The following is a 7,405-nucleotide window of genomic DNA, read 5'->3' on the forward strand; positions in this document are numbered from 1 at the left end:
GGATTCAACCCTTTTTAAAAAATAACTTTTACAAAAATTAATAGACTGTTTTTTTAGCTAAGTTTTAGGTTTACAGAAAAATTAAGCAAAAAATGTAATTCCCAAATACTTTTGCTCCCACACCATACAGTTTCTGCTATTAATATTTTCCATTAGTGTGGTACATATGTTACAGTTGTTATTGATAATATAATTAATCCAATGTCAATACATTATTACTAACCAAAGTCCATAGTTTACATTAGTATACACTCTATGTATCAACTATTCTATGGGCTTTCCAAAACACATAATGTCGTGTTCCCACCATTACAGTAACATAAAGAGGTTTCATTTTCCTAAAAATCCTATGTTCTACCAATTCATCCTCTCCTTGCCTCCTTCCTGAACACTGGCTACTATTATTCTTTCTACTGTCTCCATAGTTTTGCCTTTTCCAGAATGTCATATACCTGCACTCATACAGCATATAATCTTTGTAAATTGGCTTCCTTTACTTAGAAATATGCATTTAAGTTTACTTCATGTAATTTGGTAGCTCATTTATTTTTATCTCTGAATAATAAACACTTCATTAAATGGATGTGCCACAGTTTGTTTATCCATTTATTTATGGAAAGGTATTTCGTTTGCATCCAAGTTGGCAATTTGGCAGTTTATCTATGGCAAGTTATTTTGTTCGTGTCCAAGTTTGGCGATTTGACAATTTTTATGAAAAAAAAAAAGTGCTATAAATATTTGTGTGCAGAATTTGTGTGAAGAATAATTTTCAATGTATTTGGGTAAATACCTAGGAGTATGATTACTACATCATAGGTTAAGACTATATTTAACCTTACATGAAACACCACCCTCTTCCAAAGTGACATCACAGCAACAATCAGTGAGAGTTTCTGTTGCTGTATGTGCTCTCCAGCATTTGGTATTGTCAGTGTTTTTTTAATTTTAGCATTCTAATAGATGTGTAGTGATTTCTCATTTTCATTTGCAATTCACTGATGATATATGATGTTGAGCATGTTTTCATGTGCTTATTTGCCATCTGTATGTTTTTATCTTTGAGATGCCTATTTGGATCATTGGTTCAATTTGTTATATTTACAGGATACAGTGTGATGTTTTGATATAAGTATGCATCATATAATGATCAAATCAGGGTAATTAGCATATACAACCATTTATTGTTTCTTAGTGGTGAGAACAAAATTCTCTCTTCTAGCTGTTTTGATATAGACAATACCTTGTTGTTGAATATAGACATCTACTGGACAATATGACAACAGAATTTGTTCTTCCTTTCTAACTCTGTACCCATTAACTGTCTTCTCCCCATTGCCCTTCCCCTCTACTCTCCCAAGTCTCCATCACCACTGTTCTATTCACTATTTATATGAGATCATATTTTTTGGATTCTACATATGAGTGAGAACATGTAGTATTCAATTGTCTTTCTATATCAGGCTTATTTCATTCAACATAATGTCCTCCGTGTTCACTCAGGTTGCAAATGACAGGATTTCTTTTCTTTACTTTTTTTTTCTTTTGAGACAGAGTCTCGCTCTGTCACCAGGCTAGAGTGCAGTGGTGTGACCTTGGCTCACTGCAACCTCTGCCTTCCGGTTCAAGCGATTCTCCTGCCTTACCCTCCTGAGTAGCTGGAACTACAGGTGTGCACCACCATGCCCAGCTAATTTTTGTATTTTTATTAGAGATGGACTTTCACCATGTTGGCCAGGATGGTCTCAGTCTATTGACCTCGTGATCCACCTGCCTTGGCCTTCCAAAGTGCTGGGATTACAAGTGTGAGCCACCACGCCCAGCTGATTTTATTATTTTTTATGAAAGAATAGTATTTTATGTATATATTAGTAGTATTTTATTATATATTATTTGTAATGTTTATATAATATATACAATTTATATATACAATATATTTTATATATACACAACATTTTCTTTATCCATTCATCCGTTGTTAGATACTGTTAGATTCCATATCTTGGTTATTGTTAAATAGTACTACAGTAAACTTTGGAGTGAAGACATCTCTTTGACACACTAATTTTAGTTCCTTTGGATATATATACCCAGTGGTGGCATTGCTGGATCATATGGGAGTTCTATTTTTAAATTTTTGAGGAATCTCTATACTATTTTCCATAATGACTGTACTAATTTACATTCCCACCAGCAAGTCTCTGTATTCTCACCAACACTAATCTTTTTTCTTTTTGATAATAGCCATTGTAACTGAAATAAGATGATACCTTATTGTGGTTTTGATTAGCATTTCCCTGATGATTAGTCATGTTTAGCAATTTTTAATATACCTGTTGGCTGTATTTATTTTTTGAGAAATGTCTATTAAAATCTTTTGCCCCTTTTAAATTGAATTATTGGTTTATTTGGTATAGAGTTATTTGAGTTCCTTGTATATTCTGGATATTAATCCCTTGTCAGATGTATGGTTTGCAAATATTTTCTCTAATTCTGCAGGTTGTCCCTTTCCTCTGTTAAATGTTTTATTGCAGTACAAAAGTTTTTTTCAGTTTGATATAGTCTCATTTGTTTGCTTGTGTTGCTTGAGCTTCTGAGTCCTCATACAAAAAAGATACTTCACTAGTCCAGTATTATGAAGCAGTTTTTCTTATGGTTTTCTTCTAGAAGTTTCATAGTTCCTGGTCTTACATTTAAGTCCTTAATTTATTTCTATTTGATTTTTTGCATATGATGAAAGATAGTGGTCAATTTTCATTTTTCTGTATATGGACATATGATTTTCCCAGCACTATATACTGACAAGACTGTCCTTTCCCCAATATGTGTTCTTGGTTGTCAAAAATCAATTGATGGTAAATGTGTGAACTTATTTCATTACTCTCTATTCTGTTCTGGTGGTCTGTGTTTCTTTTTAAATGCCAGTACCACATTGTATTGGTTATGATAACTTTAGTAGTATGCTTTGAAGTCAGGTAGTGTGATGGCTTCACCTTTTTTTTTTCCTTAAGATTTGATTTGCGTTTTAGTAGTATTTTGTGATACAATGTTAATATTAGGATTGTTTTGTATATTCTGTAAAAAATCATTAGTATTTTGGTGGGGATTGCATTGACTCTGTAGATTTTTTTGGTTAGTATCGACATTTTAAAATATTAATTATTTTGATCAATTCCAATTTCATTTATTTGTGTCCTCTTTAATTTTTTTTAATCAACGTTTTATAGATTTCATTGTAGAGATCTTTTACCTCCGTGGTTAAACTTGTTCCTAGGTATCTTGTTTTTTTGTATCTTTTGTAAGTGGAATTGGTGGTATAGAAACTACCAATTTTTGGATGCTGATTTTATATCCTGCAACTTTACTGAATTTGTGTATTAGTTCTAGCAGTTATTTTAGTGGAGTCTTTAAGGTTTTCTATTTATTAAATCATGTCTGTAAACAGAGACAGTTTGATTTCCTCTTTTCCCATTCAAATGCCTTTTTATTTTTTCTCTTGTCTAATTGCTCTGGCTAAGACCAGTACTTTGTTGAATAGAGGTGGTAAAAGTGGGCATCCTTGCCTTGTTCCAGATCTTAGAGGAAAAGCTTTCAATTTTTCCCTGATTGCTATGATTTAGCTATAGATTTGTCATATATAGTCTTCATGGTGTTGAGATATGTACCTTCTATACCTAATTTGCTGGGTTTCTGTTATGAAGAGATGTTGGATTTTTTTCTCCATCTATTAAAATTATCATATGATTTTTGTTTTTCTTTCTGTTAATGTGGCATATCACATTTTTTGATTTGCATATTTTAAACCATCCTTGTATCCTTGAGATGAATTCCATTTTATCATGGTGGATGAACCTTTAAATGTGCCGTTGACTGCACTCCAGCCTGGGGACACAGTAAGACTCAGCCTCAAAAAAAAAAAGTGCTGTTGAATTTGATTTGCTTGTAGCTTGCTAAAGATTTTTACTTTTATGTTCATTAGTAATATTGGCCTATAGCTTCTTTTTGCGTGTGTGCCATCTGGTTTTGGCATCAGGGTAACAGTGCTCTTATAGAATGACTTTAGAAGTACCTACTTCAATTTTCTGGAATAGTTTGAGAAGAATTGATATTAGTTCTTTGATTATTTTATCTTTCTCTTTTATGTGTCTGCTCCAATGTCTTTGTGGTTACAATGGGACTAACATAAAGAACCTTGTTACAATAAACTATTTTAAGCTGATGACAACTTAACTTTAGTCACCTGAAAATACTCTAGACTTCTACTCTCCCCTCAATTTATATTTTTATTGCCTTAATTTGTACCTTTGTATATATTGTGTCTTCTTTAGCAAGTAATTGTAACTTAGTTATATTTAATAATTTTGACTTTTAACATTTATGTGAGAGGTTTGAAGGATTTACATAGCACCATTATAGTATTGATTTATTCTGAGTTTGATTATGAAATTGCTTTTACTAGTGAGTTTTATAGTTTTAAACTTTCATGTGTTCAGTTGGCCTGTGTTTGGTTCCTGCACTGTGCAGGAATGCCTGTTCTTTAGGGGTAGGGTTTCTATGGACTTGGGCAAGGTAGTCATGGCTGTTTTTGCTGAGCCCAGACTCCAAAGGCCAGGGTCTAGCAGTTGCTCTGGTTTCAAGATTGCACCACGAGTGGCATTTATTGTCACTGAGGGTGAGGGAGGTGTTCCACATGGGTTCCTACTCTGGAGCAATTCAGCTACATGATTTCAAGGCAGTTCCCTAAATTATGCTCAGTCTATGGTAACTGCTGGATTCTTCTGAAGTGTGGACTGAAGTTGTAATGGAGGCTTTTGGGGGCTCTCTGTTTACTTCTTCCCTGCGTGGGGAAGTCTCTCCTGGCTCTGAAATAATTCTTGTGTGGGATATGAGGAAGCAGAGACGGGATGCTTTGTTTTCCTCTCTATGCTGATGTCATGGGTTTATGTGCACCACAGTGATTTTACCAGTTCATTGCTGAACAGAGTCTCTCAGAGACTCTAGCTGAATTTTAGTTGTTTATTTGTTGTTTTGTTTTTGTGGGAGGATGAGCACTGGTTATCTTTAGTCAACAATCTTGCTGGCGTTGCTCGTCCTACTGGGACTCACCTCTTACTACACATTTGGAATTGAATTGTATTCAGAAATAAGGATATATTCTTCATATGTGATTCATATTTCAGTAGGCTCCACTGCTGCTGTGATCCAGTTAAAGACCCAGAAGGAAATATGTGTCTATGTAAAAAGCAAATTTGGAAACCTAGTCCCATTTTATTAAACAGTAACTCTCTTTTGGAGAAACTGTGCAGTATGATTGCTCAAGTTACACATGAGATTAAATAGCAAACCACTACAAAGTAATATTCAGGCTAAAGGAAACTGAAGTTTCAGTTCACTTGTCTCCTTATAAACCCTGTATGCAGTGAAACTGGTCAGGCCAAATCTGTCCTAGTGTAACCAGGTTTTTTCTTGGATGCTGGTGATCGTTGTGGGTTCTTGGCCTTCAACCTCTTAAGGAATAAGCGGTGGGGCCACTGCAGGTGGACCGTATGCTCGTAAAGCGCATATTGGACCCAAAAAGTGTTGCAGAAAGGTGATTTTATTTAGGTAGAGAAAAGAGAAGGAAAGGAGAAGAAGAGAAAGGCTTCCACGAATAGTGTGGAAGGGGATTCCAGAGGGGAAATCCCGGAGGGAGCTTGCACCGTGGTGGGAGGGGATTCCAGAAAGCTGGAAAATCTGGCGTAGGTGAGGGAGCATGGACTTTTATCCTGGGAAAAACCCCCACCTTCTCCAAGACCCTGGGACAATGAAAGGAGTTCCTTAGAACTTCTGCTGGAGTGATTGACTTTTAGTTTCTTCCTGTGCCTGCGAAATTCAAACGTAAACTGTTGAATCTCCTAGATGGAGAGAGATGGGAGCGGGGAATGGCACCGGGAAATTCTTGCCCTTAAAGCTACACGCCCTCAGGGACCTGGGTAGAGAACACATTCCCTCACTAGGGTTGTGGAATCAAAGGAGCAGAATAGGGTCATTAAGAGTTCTCCCGATCTATCTTCCCTCCTTGGCACTAGATTATAATCAAAAGACCAGATGAAAATTGGGTCTCAAGTAAGTTCACTATAGAATCCATTTCTTATAAATGAGTGCTTCCAATCACAAAGACAAAGAAAAATGTTGTATTGTGAGATGTTGGACTTGAATTTCTATTTCTGCTTATATTTCATTTCCTGCTTTACACCAGCATTTGAATTCTTTTTCTTAAAATATATTTTATTGCACTTTAGGTTCTGGGGTACATGTGCAGAACATGCAGTATTGATGCAAAGGTACACATCTGGCAATATGGTTTGCTGCCTCCATCCCCCCTGTCACCTATATCTGGCATTTCTCCCCATGTTATGCCTCCCCAACCTCCCCAACCCTGCAGTCTGTCCCCTATTCCCCCCAACAGACCCTAGTGTATGACACTTGTCTTCTGCTAGCTTTTGAGTTTTTTTGATCTTGCTCCTCTAGCTCTTTCAATTTTGATGATAGGGTGTCAATTTTAGATCTTTCCTTGCTTCTTATGTGGGCATTTATTGCTATAAATTTTCCTCTAGACACTGCTTTAAATGTTTCCCAGAGATTCTGCTACATTGTGTCTTCGTTCTCATTTGTTTCTAAGAACATCTTTATTTCTGCCTTCATTTCATTGTTTATCCAGTCAATGTTCAAGAGCCAGTTGTTCAGTTTCCATGAAGTTGTGTATTTCTGAGTTAGTTTCTGAATTCTGAGTTCTAATTTGATTGCACTGTGGTCTGACAGTTTGTTATGATATCCGTTCTTTTGCATTTGCTGAGAAGTGATTTACTTCCAATTATGTGGTCAATTTTAGAGTAGGTGTGATGTGGTGCTGAGAAGAATGTATATTATGTGGATTTGGGGTGGAGAGTTCTGTAAATGTCTATTAGGTTTGCTTGGTCCAGGTCTGAGTTCAAGTCCTGGATATCCTTGTTAATTTTCTGTCTCATTGATCTGTCTAATATTGACAGTGGAGTGTTAAAGTCTCCCACTATTACTGTGTAGGAGTTTAAGTCTCTTTGTAGGTTGTTAAGAATTTGCTGTATGTGTCTGGGTGCTCCTGTATTGGGTGCGTATATATTTAGGATTGTTAGCTCTTCTTGTTGCATTGATCCTTTTACCATTATGTAATGTCCTTCTTTGTCTCTTTTAATCTTTGTTGGTTTAAAGTCTATTTTATCAGAGACTAGGATTGCAACTCCTGCTTTTTTTTCTCTCTCCATTTGCTTGGCAAATCTTCCTCCATCCCTTTATTTTGAGCCTCTGTGTATCCTTGCATGTGAGATGGGTTTCCTGGATACAGCACACTAATGGGTTTGGACTTTTTATCCAGTTTGCCAGTCTGTGTCTT

Source organism: Aotus nancymaae, unplaced genomic scaffold, assembly GCF_030222135.1.
Source record: "Aotus nancymaae isolate 86718 unplaced genomic scaffold, 86718_ANA_hifiasm-v0.15.2.pri h1tg000040l, whole genome shotgun sequence".
Taxonomy (NCBI): Eukaryota; Metazoa; Chordata; class Mammalia; order Primates; family Aotidae; genus Aotus; species Aotus nancymaae.